This window comes from Grammomys surdaster, unplaced genomic scaffold (assembly GCF_004785775.1).
Source record: "Grammomys surdaster isolate TR1022 unplaced genomic scaffold, NIH_TR_1.0 64, whole genome shotgun sequence".
NCBI classification, from domain to species: domain Eukaryota; kingdom Metazoa; phylum Chordata; class Mammalia; order Rodentia; family Muridae; genus Grammomys; species Grammomys surdaster.
The window spans coordinates 5,090,561-5,105,230 of record NW_021604566.1 but is presented as its reverse complement, the minus strand read 5'-3'; positions in this window follow the sequence as shown (position 1 = coordinate 5,105,230).

The following is a 14,670-nucleotide window of genomic DNA, read 5'->3' as shown; positions in this document are numbered from 1 at the left end:
GAGTGGGATCATATGCCCTTGCTCCCAGGGACACTTTTACATAATCGCTCCAAAGTGGCTTCTTTCCAGAATGGGTTATATATAAAGAATTATATACTAGTGGCATTTATTGCTTACTTATGATTCCACAGACATTTAGTAGCAGCCATCTTAACCAAGCGACTCTGGATGTCCACGCTGGTGCCACGTCTAAACCTTTATCTTGACCTTACCGTCTTTATTCCTTTCATTCTGCATATCCCGGGCACCTTATTAGAACTGCCTACAGGAGGAGTTCTAGGACCCATCGTCCATAGCAACACTATAGAGAAGAACAGCACTCGACCAGTAAATAGTTTAGGATGGTTCAATTTAGGTTAGTGGAGATGCTGTGGTTGCCTTCTGTCATGGGCAATAGGATCGGCAAACAAGAGACCTGCCATCCTATCAGTACCTGCAACGGCATAAGCACACTCTTCAGATGCAGGAAGGCACCTGATGTAGTCAACTTGCCTTGCGCTGAGGGGTGCTTCTTGCCCTTGATCCAACTAGGCTCTATTGCCAGTTACTACTGTTTGGGGATTGCCTGGACACACATAAAACATTGTAGCCACCTGTGGCCACAGACGAACTGGGTTCACCTGAAAGGGAGGCTGGAAATGAAAAAAGGAGGCAGAGGAGTGAGAGAAACATGTAGACAAGACAAAGTTTTCTGATCAAGGCTCAAAGTTTAATAGTCAGCTCTTCTATTTAAAGGGAAAGCCCTACCAAACCCATCCTTTGTTTCAGATGGATTACATCACAAAACAAGCTCAGCGGGCAGTCTATTCTTCTAAGTTCCTGTAGGAAGATGTACAGCCAAGGTGGGTAACTCCACCTAGGGCCTATTACTAGGTCTATTGTGATAAACAAGGTCTTTCTGGCCTGCTCAAGGCTGGGAGGAAGGTACAAAACATTGCTGAAAGGTATTATACACTCCTTCCTTCAGAAGACCTATTTCCCATTGGGCATTTATCTATGCCATGGCCTTGCTTCCGGTATGTCCTAGTCACCAGTACAGCCATACAGCAGACTCTTCTGTCCCTGGCCATTGTATCCACAGAATACTGGCTAACCCTTATCATCCCCTCATACGTCTAAACTGAGTAAAGGTTTATGGCCAGTCACATGAAAGACTGTCAGAGACTCCTGTTTGTTAAAGGTGGCCCCAAGGTGAACCTCCATTGTTTTGTCTGATGTATTTGCTTAGCCTCACCATTTGCCACATGGTTTGGTAGCTTGGGACTTGGGATTCTGAAAACAGCCCAAAACAATCACTTTGTATTGTTATAATGATGATACTATGCCAACTTCTGATTCTCTGGTAGATTTGGAATCAGTAGCTGTGAGCCTGAATCACCCTTCCAGGTGAAGGCAAATTTTTCTTTACTCTCCAGGACCATGACACTGGAGAGTAGAGCCTTTGCCCGATCTGCCACATGGTGGTATCAACCCAAGGACAAATCAATTGATCCATCAAGTCCATGATGGTGGCACTACAGCACACATGAGTGGCGTTGCCTCTTTCAGTTCCCTTTAGCCCACAATCATTCTCCAGGTTCCAACGCCTTCTGCGGTGGCCACACAGGGAAGTTTAAGGGACCGTGCTGTCTGTGTTATTATCAGCTCCTTCTAATCACTAAATAGTCTGAGTAATCTCTTCATGCTCCTTAGGTCACACCTGCCTACCTGAACCCTGCTCGGGAGACTGGCAGGGATTGTGGGTAGTGCTGTGGATGACCTCATACCACTGGCTCGCAGCCCTTACTTATGTTGTAAACTCACTGGCTATCATTTGGAGGGTTGCCAGCACTCAGAAGATATCTTCTCCCAGCATATATTCAGCCACTAGAGACACATATATTGTGTATGGCCAGGAAGTCATGGTGATTTTGATTGTGGAGCCACCATAGCCATTTAAGTAGGCAGTCAGCCTAGGAAACAGAGCAAGGCTCCCATCAACTAAAATACAGTCAATTCCAGTATCAATAGGGGCCAACACTCTTCATACCTTGGTGGACAATTGAACATGAGGCCTTTGGTCTTCAGAGTCCCCCTAGTGTAGCACTTCAGCCACACTCCTAGTGTGAAGGGCAAGGTAACCCAACCAAAGTAGTGCCAGAAAAGCCTGGAGAAATAGCTTTCATATTTCTGCTGGCCCAGACTTCATTTCCATGTTCTTAAGTAACCTCTGAAAACCACAGGGGAGAGGGGAGAGGGGAGCAAAGGGGTAGGATTCAGCTGATTCCACAACACTAACGACCTCTTTTGGCTGGTGATCTATCCTCTTTCCTATCCCAGCTAGAATGAGTTCTACCCATATCTGTGCTCCTGACTTCTACCTGGAGGATGACTTAGCCCATGCTCTTCCCCCTTGGGGGCCATCTGAATAGCTCATGGTGCTCTGTCCACTTTTCTGTCCTTCTATGTGCCCAGTGGTGTGGTCACCTCTTGTACACACTAGCCTACATAGTACTTCAGCCAAAGACCCAAATGTACTTCCAGAGCAGTAACAAAAATCAAACCACTCATTCTGGTGGTTAAAATGCCTTGTGTCAGGCCCCTGGGAGATCACATCAAGCATAGCCCCTACTGTTAGTAATCTGTTAAACTCCACCTCCACAGTCACTTGGCAACAGCCAGGTATGCTCCTCCCCACAGTTACCTGGCAACAGCCAGGTAGGCCTGCCCAGGATAAAAGGGGCTGCTTGGCCCCTCCTCTCTCTCTCTCTCTCTCTCTCTCTCTCTCTCTCTCTCTCTCTCTCTCTATCTCGGTCCTGCGACCCCGCCCCTGCAGGTTGCCATTTCCCCTCCCCCCTTCCCTTCCCTTCTCCCTCTCCATGTGGTCATGGCCGGCCTCCACTTCTCTGCTCTCTTCTACTCCTCTCTCTTTCCTCCCGCTCTCCCACTCTCTTAATAAACCTCCCCTCGTGGAACCGTCTAGTCTGCTGTGATCTGTCCAAGCTGCCCGTGAAATCCTTTCACCTACTATCTGAATAAAGACACTGTACAAGTCCATTTATGCATAGTCCCTGGCAACTTGTCAGCATCAGACCAGTTCCAGCTGTTATCCAGCTCATTATCAAGTGTCCTCCCAGATTCTGTGGTCACAAGACAAGCAAGCATTTCCTTAACGATTGATGGGTGGTGATGGAGGTCAATTTCTCTACCCCTCTGCAGTTCACTGCCTGGACCTACCTTGTAGGGGTGCAGCAAGAGAGACTGGCTCCCCTGGACTCTGTCCTGCTTTCAGAGCTGCTGCAGTTCTGTGTGATTATAAGAAATGTGGATCATGTGTTTGTGGCTGTCATGTGCCTTGTGCCTGACTACACTGACCCAGGGGCTGCTCTGTCTTTGGCTTTTTGCCAGTGGAGCTTACAACAGTAGGTGTGGTATTTCTTTATACTCCACCTCAACTTAGATGGTAGGCCCTAGGTAGCTAGTGTTCTAAATCACATTCCCAGGATTCCAGCTTCTCCACAGCTCTTAGCTCATTCACTGGCTTCCTACTGCAGGGTGTCTTTATGGCCAGTCAGCATATCTTTTCTGCTGCTATCTGGTTTGTTGTTGTTGTTTTGTTATTGTTTATCCAGTCAGGGCATCTATCAGGACCTCGAGAGACTTTTCCCAGGAAGTGGACAATCTGTCCATCTCATTCCAGCTTTCTGCTGGGAGCCCAGTAGGCAGAAAAGCTACCAAAGGATATCAAATGCTGTCTAAGGGCAGATCTCCTTCATGCCTCCTTCAACCACTGTGGAATATGGTTCACTTATTCCTGGGGTCCTACCCTACAATGCTGCCTATGCCAAATACTGAGACAGAGTCCAGGGGGTCAGGGAGTCATGAGGAGCTGGGAGATTAAAAACGATGTGTGGATGATGCTGCCAGCAGAGCCACTGGCAGGTGTGAGCATGCGCCTTTTAGTAGCATTTGATAGAGAAATTTAATAGAGAATCACACAAAAGTGGCGTCTTGCCAGAGCTGGTTACATAATAAGTTACATAACAGCTCCATTTCCTGATTACTCACGGTTCCCTGGATATGAAGTAGCCACCACATGGATTCCACCACCAGTGCCATGTTGTTCAGGCTGGGCTAAGATGAGAGGTGAGATGAATGCTGTAGGCATTGTGATGTCTAGTTCCTACTGTGGAAGGGTGACTGATGCATCTGCTTTGGCGTATCTCAGAGTCAGTCTGGTAGCCAACGTGACTAAAGGGACTAGTAGTAAAGTGGCATATGCAGAGTGGACACGGTTCGAAGACACACTGAAACAAGGGCAAATCATGCCTTAGATGGGGCAGAATAGGAGGAAGCAGATGGTCTGAGATTTCATCTCATATCCAAAAGAACAATTCAAAATTAGTGACTTATTTACGTCTAGACATTGCTGTGTGCATTTTTACTATTACTATCCATAACTGAAATTGAAGGAACCACAAACCACAATACAGGAGGGCATAATGTGTCTGGATAGTTCTGAGTATAAGAAAAGTGACACCTAACTTTTGTGTAGACACGAGGATAAGTAATATGCGAGGATATGGACAGCTAGTTCTAATTTGACTTGCAAAACAAAAACAAAAAAGACAACAAAACAAACAAAGAAACATTAAAAACAGTTAAGGGTATTTGTATCTCCTCACTATGTAGAATGGATTATGGGTCCCAGCATTGCTCTTGGGATTTAAATAATAAGAATAGTACTCTGTGTACATATGTGCAGAGTACATGTGTGTATGTGCCCATCTGCACACACATGTGTGCAGGCCAGAAGACAACCTTGGGTGTCATTCGTTCTCAGGAACCAGCCACCTTGTGATTTTGCTGTTATTATTTGTTTGTTTATGAAACAGGGTGTCTCATTGGTTGACTTAGAGTTTTCTAGTTAGGCTAAGCTACCTGATAGGCAAGCATCAGGCATTCTCCTGTACCGACCTAACCAGTTATGGGGCCAAACTCATCTCTTCATGCTTTATAAGCATTTGACTCCAGCTCCCAGGCTTATACTTAGAATAGGTTTATTTATGCTAAACATAGAATACAATCTCAGTTTTATGCCAATGACTTAGATTAGCTGATCAATCTACCTTCCCAAAACATGATCGGGACCCCATCTTTGTATTCTCTCCTAGAAAGGACAGTGACAGCTCTGCTTGGGATTCATTCACATTGCTCTTACTAGGAATTTTCATGTAGACTCTAGCTTTAAATGCTGGTCTAACTCTTCTGTCTTCTAGTACAGTATCTGGAGTCCCACATACCTCTTGCTCCCAAGATCCACCTGTTGACTCTCTAGGACTCTTACATAGATGTCTGTGCATTGAATCACTTATGTGCACTGAGATGTAGGGCTTCTTCATAGGGCCAATTATCATAGAAGAGTTCAAAACCCTTAATGAGGAATGAGCTTCTTATACAAGAGCCAGAAGCACGGGGCTCTCTGGCTTCCATTTGTAGCCTTTGGTGGTCTTGAGCTACCTCCTCCTATAATCTTTTAAAAATCATCTTTATTGGCAACAAAGAAATGAACTTAAGTTAAAAATGTAACAATTAGATGTCATTGCAAATGTTGCAAGAGAGGTGGCCGTCTTCTTCTGGGACAACTATAGCACATGGTTGAACTTGAACAGGCAAAGAGAAGCATCTCAACTTACTTTTTTCCAGACACCACGACCACAGAAACCTTGAGGTCTAAAATGTTAGGATGTGAAAATATAGTATAGACTTGGGGTGGGGGTGGGGCAGGAAATATGGTTATTACAGACAGGAACCTTTTCAATTCCTCAGGCATTGCTCCAGGATCAAAGATAACCAAAAGCAAAGCCAGTTCAGCTCTCGGGCGGCTCCCAGTCAGATGACTGGATGATTAATACTCAAGAGACAGCAGGAAGAAAAGACCACTCCTGCTAAAATGTAAAACTGTATAAAGGCTATAGCAAAAGCTGAAGGCTAAGATTCAATGGTTGGATTAGTGTAGTTGCTCAATTTTCCACACATGGGAAAATATAAAAACTGCATGACTTTCTATAGGAATATGACTGGAAAGCTTGTACTCCCCTGGATATGTAAATAAATGCATGGCTGAGCTGAGCATCTGGAACATCTGCTCTGAATAACTTGAAAATGAGCCTTGGCACCTTTCCTAAGGGTGTGTATAGTCACAGCTTAGAGCAGAGTCCTGGAGAGAGTTTCAGAGTTGGAAGCAAAAAACGTTAGCACATTGAAGAAGTTCTGGCCATGTCCTAGGAAGGGACCGATCAATAAATGACGCCACTAATGTCACCATGGCACACACTTGGTAAAGGACAGATGTGTTCAGGTTTGTTAATGACTTTATTCAGTGTTCTTAAATAGTTAGGCTCCAGATTATTAAAATTTAAGCTGAGTATAAGTAGCTACCCAGTATTGTAGTATTCTTGTAAAAATTGCCCTCAAGATTAGTGTGTTACATCCTTCTAACTAACAGTCAGTATCAAAGCTACTGTAATATATTCTTGCACGTTATTGATTGCTTCTTTTTATTTTCTGTTACAGGAATCTTGTTCCAAATGAGCTAATACTTCTTGAACTTTCTTTCTCCATAAGTATCATTCATGACAGCCAACTAGACAAGATAGACTTTTGAAACACAGTGACTGAGTCACCATCAACCCATGCAATGATTGAAACTTCCTTTTTAGAGAAAGTTACAAGTTACTTAAACTTTTAAAAATATACTTAAAAATATATTTTATTAGAGGTAAGATATTTCAAAACTAAGTAAATTTAAGTTTAGTTTCTTAGAAAAGCAGAAGACAGAAAATGCTTGCCTCACATGCCTGAGTCCTTTTCAGTCAATCCCTGGTAGAAGGTGAGAGGGGCAAGGTACAAGGGGTGACAGAGGCCAATACATTACTTCTTAAGAGGGTTTGATTAAAAGGTCTGGGGACACAAGTGTTGTAGAAATTAACTTATATTGTACAAGTTGTGTTTAACATGCCTTCCATTAATTAACACTGTTTTTACCACCTTTAAGAGGTATGGGTCATGTAACTCTATAGTATAGATAACGTTTCACAATGAAAGCATATGCTATGATAGAACAACTTTAAAAATAGCCTTGTAATGTTTAGCTTAGCAATGGGGACTTAATAACTTACACAGGTATCATCCTGCTAACTCCATCTTTATTATTCATCTTCATAAATACCTAGGCTTCACACAATGATTTATTTCAATGTTCTCTGTGCTGTTTATTTGTTTAGTTATTGAACCCACAGGCTCTCACAGTAGGTAAGCACTGTACCACTGAGCAGCACTACCAACCTTCAATGTTCTTTTTAAATATGGTGCCACCCTTGTGCATTTAGAATGTCATGCAAAAGACATATAGTTCTTCTCGGAGCTATAGTCTCTTCTCCATGAGATTCTCTAGGATGTGCAGCAGCTGCAGTTGCTTGTATAAAACCTGTACAAGATCTAGTCAGTCATAACTTCAGGATGAATGGGAGAGACCCCACCCATCTTTGCTAAGTATTGGTAGTTAATGACTACCTGGGGGAGAAGCATCGATGTTCTTAAAGGAAGTTACCCTTGCTCAGGTGGGTGGGATTTAACAGGTGGAACACACAGGCTCTACAATCTTAGTGCAGTATTCACACTGCTATGAACTCTAACTGCTGCAACATTACAGAGGTCTAGATGTTCTGGAAGGAAACCCTGCTTGGGTGGAGGACTTGAGTAAACGGCAAGGATAGGGTTGGACTGAGACCTGCTCAAAGTCCTCATCTCATCGGGTGTTCCGACTGCTGTCACCATGCAGTGTCTTGTCCAATGAGTGGGCTCACTGGGTTATCAAAGAACAGGAAGAGGACCTGAAGTTAGCAGGGGGATCGGTGGGAGGAATCTGAGACGAGTTGGAGGGGTTTGTAATCAAAGTACTTTGCATTCATGTATAAAATTCTCACAGAATAAATAAAAAAATATGAAAACACAGCAACCAGAGCAAAACACATCAACAGTTTTTCCCCCCAGAGGAAGGCAGCTGGGGGTTGTTTTAGGTGGTCTATTGTTTAACAAAATGTTTACAATCTTGCTGCTATAACTAGTGCTCTCAGGGGTGTGTGTTCTAGAACAAAGGCTGACCTAAGGACTTTCGGGAAGCTGCTTTGGCGTCTGACTGAGACTTTTGCAAGAGGAAGTTATATCACTCAGCAGAGCATGTGACCTACCCGTGATCAACTCCTCTGTGCTTTCTGGTAAAAGGAAACCTTTAGAGAGAAACAATACTAGTTTAGTAGCTACAGGCAGCTTGAACTGAGGAAATTCTCAGTTCTGAAGATTGATTTTTCTGATAATTACTTGCAGTTCTACTCCCTTCAAATAAATAGCACTGTGTTGTAGGCATAACATGAGATACTAAGGAGATAGTACTGTACTGTAGGCATAGCATGAGACACCAAGGTGATTTTTATAAGCAGCTATGTGCTTGGTTGGTCATGCTCTACCAGAATGATAGCTAGAGTATATATACACTTACAGATCTTTTTTTTTTTTTGGATATTTTATTTATTTACTTTTCAGATGTCATCCCCTTTCCCCATCCCTCCCCCAGAAACCCCCTATCCTATCCCCTCTACTTCTCCTTGCTTTTTTTTTTCTTTATTAGTATTTTAAGTTAACATACAAAGTACTGGGTTTTATTACAGCATCCTCATACATGTGTCATTAGAGTTCTGATTTTTTTCCCTCTGCCCTTCTCTTTCTTCCTCCAGCTAGTCTCCTCATCTGATTTCCTGTCACATGTATTCCATCACCCTCCTGCCTCATTCTTTTTTTTAAATTAGTAACTTTTTAAAAATGTTAATCAAAGGCTTTATAAGTTTGGTAATGCTCAATAACAAGATGCCATACAATCAGAAGTGTAAGCCAATACCCAACCTAGATATACCAACTATCTTTGACTGGCGGAGACACGAGAACGTTGCCACAGATCTACTTTTACATCAAGGTACTGAAAAATCCCATCTGTAGTCAAACTGTGGTTGATGCTGGATTTTAGAGGGATCCCTTTAGGGTCACTAGATGATACCAAGGAAGCCAGAGCCACCTCTTACTCCCATTAATAAAATAATTTTAAGAGGCTACAGGGATGGCTCAGTGGTTAAGAGCACTGGCCACTCTCCCAGAGAATCTGAGTTAAATTCCCAGTACTCACGTAGCAGCTCATAACACAACTGTTTGTAACTCTACTTTCATCAGATCTGACACACTCAAACAGACAAACATGCAGGTAAAACACCAATGCACATTAAATAATAAGAATAAATAAAATAATAAAATAATTTTTAAATAGAATCAAACAGAAATTGAGACAATTTTATTAGAATTTAAAAGAAAATAACACAGGGTAGGAGTTAATTTTACAAACTCTGCCTACTTAACGTATCAGAGCACACCTGGTCCTTAGCTTCTCCTTGCATCCTTCAGGGCCATCCTGTCACAAGGCCCTCCTGGCTGGCATACCCTACCCTAAACTTCTCCAGCACAAGAGGCTGGGCTTCTCTGCCCCCCAGCTGCTCTTCTCTGTATAATCCAGAAATTTTGGTTACCCTTCTTCTTTTGGGACTCATGGGTGCTATACCTGGTTCTACCTCTTCCTTCCTCTCTCCCTTCTCCTCACTTGTCTCAGGATCATGTCTATTCTGAACTCTGAGATGTCCCTGTCTCTGGCTATGTTCTCTCACATATCTATCACAAACTTTCTTCTCCACCATACATAGGGACAGTCATTTCCTTCTTTTTTATTTCTTTTTTTTTTTTTCATTTAGTCAGAAAGCTATAAACCTCAGAAGCTACTCAAAGGAGGGGAGTGGAAGAGGGAAGGAAATTGCTATGCTTCTTAGCTGTCAAGGTGTCAGCAATATGGGACAGTCAGACTCATGATGAAGATGGGGTGTTTTGGAGAGTGAAGTCCATACAGTGCTAGTGATAGAAGGAAGAAAAGAAAAAGCTACACTCTTCCAAATAATTGAGAAAAGCAGGTAGGTTTAAGCAGCATGGCTATGCTCTGGGAGAGTTTGTGCTGGGGCAGGAATTGTAGAAATTAAAGGAGAATGATTTTGTCCGTCTCTTTAGCATGGCTTAAGGTAAACCTACTTTCTTAAGATGTCTTCTACCTTCCCAAGTGGTGGCCCTTTGGCTAGGCAATTGACTCTCAACCCTGGCCAAAGACTCTAGTCTCTTGGCCAAAGGAGTGTTCCATTGATGGCCCTTCATATAATGCTTTCAAGTTTGGGCCTAAAGTAATAACACTTTAATCTTACTATGTTTGCATAAGGATTATTCAAGTGCGAGAGTCGTGTATAGTAAAAATTTGGAGACAAGTCTCACTATGTGACACAGGCTAGAATTGGACTCCTGATCCACTTCCCTCAAACTTCTGAGTGCTAGGGACTAATCCAACATCCTCTGTAAAAGCATCAAATACTCTTAACCTTTGAGCCGTCTTTCCAGACATCTTTCAGAGATGCCATTAGTAAACTCACAACTGCTAATGCACATGCTCCTTCAGACCTAATCAATCCTACGGACTTCCAATCATCTTGTCTCCTCTATGTGTTCATTTCAGTGTACTCTGCTTCAGAAAGTCTGCCACTGCTTGCTTACGTCAAAACACTGGGAATCATCTAGTTACCTCCCTGTAATGAATCCAAATCTGAACAATCATGAAGTCTAACTGTTATGCTCAGGTCTCAGGATCTCCAAGAGATCTCAAAGAATTCCCATATCCTCTATAGAGATACATAAGAGTCCTTTATTTCAAACCCAGGTATGGACCGCAAATTGCACAAAGCAAAGTTGCAGCCCGTGTCTAGTGTAGGGAACATATACAAGCAGGTTACATGGGGGAAGGAAGTGGCGGATAACAGAAGCTATAATGTTTTTACAAACCGGTCACAGCTGTCCGGGAATGTTTAATTGGCATGATTTCTCTCTATGGATGTATGGTTTTTGCTCTTTAAAAGGCCATAAGCCACCTGTGTTGGGGAGTTGGCCATCCATCAGAGAGGGTGCCAGCTTCAGGCAGCATGGAGACTGAAGGCTGCGTTGCATTTGTTTATCTGTTCTAAGGCTGATATGGTCATTCCCAGGATGAGGGTGCTATTGGAATGAGAATTTGTAGGCCTTTGGCACTGGCTGTGTTAGGTGACTGGGAGAGTCAGGTGACAGGAAGGAATGGGGGGGTGGTCCTCTGTGTGCCCGGGGCTTCTGGGGAAGTGCTGAAGCTTCTTCATAACTCCTTAAAGTTATTTAAATTTAAATTTTCTACATCTTGACCCTCAGTAATCGAAACATAACTGTTGCTGTAGAGGTGTCCTGTACTAGTCCATCTTTTAGCTGCTATGTCAATGCCCCAGCCCTCGGGGATTCTACGAGACCTTAGGGAAGGGAGTGAAAGAATGAAGGGACAAGAGACACAAGGAATGAGAGCAAGTCTGGAGTTCTGATCAAGCTCTGAAATGGCAGGTTATAAAGACACAGCAAACTGGGAAGTTTGGGTGAGGGTCATTGCTTAGGGCTATCCCATTATTGAATGCTTATTGCCCTAGACCATCCCACTGTCATATCCTTATTGCCCTAGACCATCCCATTCTTGTATCCAGCTCCCAGGAAATACCAGACGTTCTTTAAGTTCCTGGGGCCTGAGACCTGTGAATGTCTTTTCTTAACCTTCTACTGACTAGGCTTTCTAGAACAGCAGGTAACTTCCTAGGTTCTCTTGGGACAGCAGGTAGTTTCCTGGGTTTGGCTCCCGGCATGTCAAAATACCTAAAGTTGGGCATTTAGAACTTTATTCACTTTGGAGGCTGAAAGTCCAAGATATCAGACAGTTCCATCTGTTCAGGCTCTGGTGAGAATCTACTTGCCTGTGTCACAATTTAGTCTAAATATAAAGAAGTCACTAACTTCAGAAGAGGAAGACTACATGGACGATTATGAGAGTTGGTCTTTTATGTTAGCTAACTTAACTAATTCTACAAGCCGGGTATGAATTTCTTCCCAGGAGTATGGATGATCCATCACCTTTAACTGGGCCCCATCTGTTAAGGGTTCCAAATACTTCTTAATCCCACCATATTGGTGATCTGTAGTAGCAGGAGGTGTTAGATGAGGCAAGTGGCTTCGCTAGCTCTGGGCCTGATCACTATGTTTCTGCTCTAATTTTCTGCACTAATGTCGGCCATGGCTGGCCAGGAGCTCTGGCCAGGGACTCATGAGATGTTGGCATGACTGTTGCCTCTGCTGGTCAGCTCCATGGACTCCATGGCTCTAAGCATGGCCAACTCTGCCACTCTCATAGTGCTTAGCTCAACCCCAGACAATAACCGCCATCCTTAAGGTACCTGGTAGAAATAAGACTCTTAATGCTTAAAGATTAACCAAATAGATTTATATGTCAGCAAATAATCAATACACAAGATGCCCACACAATTAGAATTGTTAACCCAATAACCTAACCTTGATAAGAATAACTACCTTAGACTGGTAGAGACACATGTACATCCCCGGGCATCCTCTCTCCTCTCTCTTCTCTTCCTTCTTCCTTTCTCCTCCCAACTTCTAGCTCCACCTACCTCTTCTACTGCCCAATCACTGAGCTCCACTGAAAATACAATGGGCAGGAAAAATTCTGCCACAGTTGATCAGGAATGAGTCTTTGGGGGCCAGACCACATGAAAGTCCTAATGTAGACTTGTCTTTTCCTGTAATCTGTCCTCCACGCATCAGCCGGAGCAGTGCCTTTAATGCAACCTGGTCATTCTTTCTGTATTCAGGAAGCATTTCCTACTGCCCAGCCTCATCTTAGCCATTTGTCTTCTATCCTGGTGTTTTAAGCACAGTGGCCTTTCAGCTGCCGAGTGCATCAAGGTTCTGTTCATCAACTGCAAAGCTTTTCCAGAGCTTTCCCCTTTGCCTGGAACACTTTTACCCCATTAGTCATTTGGCTAATTCCAACTCTTTGGGCTAAAAGCTACATCTCCAAGGAGGCATTAGCGAACTCCTAGGCTAATAGCGTTTCCCTCGTAGTGTCATTTTGTAGTGCTTCAGGTCTCCATCTTCATCAAATGCCTATCAGAGCTTTGTATAGTTATTTTAGTTTCAAATTACTTTTATTCTTTAAAGCAGTGCTTTGAGGCAGATGTAGGGGAACATGCCTTTAATCCCAGCACTCAGGAGGTAGAGAAAGGTGGATTTCTGAGTTTGAGGTTGGTTTGATCTATTTGAAGATAGCCTGGTCTACAGAGTAAGTTACAGGACAAAGAGGGATATATAGAAAAACCCTGCTTCAGAAAGACAAACAAACAACAGTCTTTTGTGTTTACAGGAAACTTTACTTAACAGTATGGAGAGTTCACATATACTCCCTCTACTCTTAACACAGCTTCCCATACTAAATGTATGTTTATGCAGTAATAACTTTAGTATAGTGCATGAGTCAGGATGGATATAATTTTAACTGAAAACCACAGTTTTCATCAGAGCCCTCTGTGTGTTATACACTATGTTCTATTCTGTTGACAATTCTCTGACACTGAGTGTTCTAGTATTTAATTCAGCTTTGATTCAGAGTGCTTCCAGTTCATAACAGACCCCAGCTCAGCAGAGATCTCCAACAAAATTGCTCTATCTTCCCCATGCTGCTCACAGAGCTCTCTAACTAGGGCACACATTTGAAAGTACTCACCTTCCCCCACCCTCAGGCTCAATAATTAGCTGGGATGACTCATCAAAGTCACCCAGAGGACTGTTCTTGTGAGAGTAGTTTCATTATAGAGGATACAGCTGGACAGATGAAAAAGTACAAAAGTTAAGATCTGGAGATCAAACTAGCAAAGGCCCTTACCCACGTGGAACTGGCCTGCGTGAAGCACTTTCTATCCACCAAAGGCTCCAGGAGTGGTCATGCAGAGACGTTTTATTTGGGATTTCATGGTTTGGTCATGTGCAGGAACTCAGACTTCATACCTCTCCTCTTTGGTTGTCAGTGGTTGTGGCCGAAAGCTTCAGCCCTAACCTCGTGCTTGGCCTCTTAGTGACTACCTCCAGCTGGAAGCTCTTTAGAGCTCTTCACCTCAGAAGAGCCATAAACCATCTCATTTGGGTAACAAAGACCCTTGCCACTCAGAAAGCTACAGTTTAAGGGTTTTGGAAGATTTGTGATAGGAGCTGGGGAAAAAGAAGCACATATACAAATAAACAGATAATAGACAATACAAATGCGTGCAACACATATAAAAGAATGTTCTGTCCTATATTCTTTGACAAATGCTTAATATCATGTATCTACTATTATGGTATCACATAATATGTCTAAAAATCTCTTGTAATTCACATGCTTAACCATTTCTCTGTCTTCCTCAACCTCTTGGTGATCCCTGGTATTTTTACCATCTAATTTTGCTGTTTCTGGAATTAAATATTATTGGAATCACACAGCATTGTAGTCATTTTTACTTTCTTTCTTTCTTTCTTTCTTTCTTTCTTTCTTTCTTTCTTTCTTTCTTTCTTTCTTTCTTTCTTTCTTGTGTAGTCCTGGCTGTCCTGGAACTCACTCTGTAGACCAGGCTGGCCTCGAACTCAGAAATCCGCCTGCCTCTGCCTCCA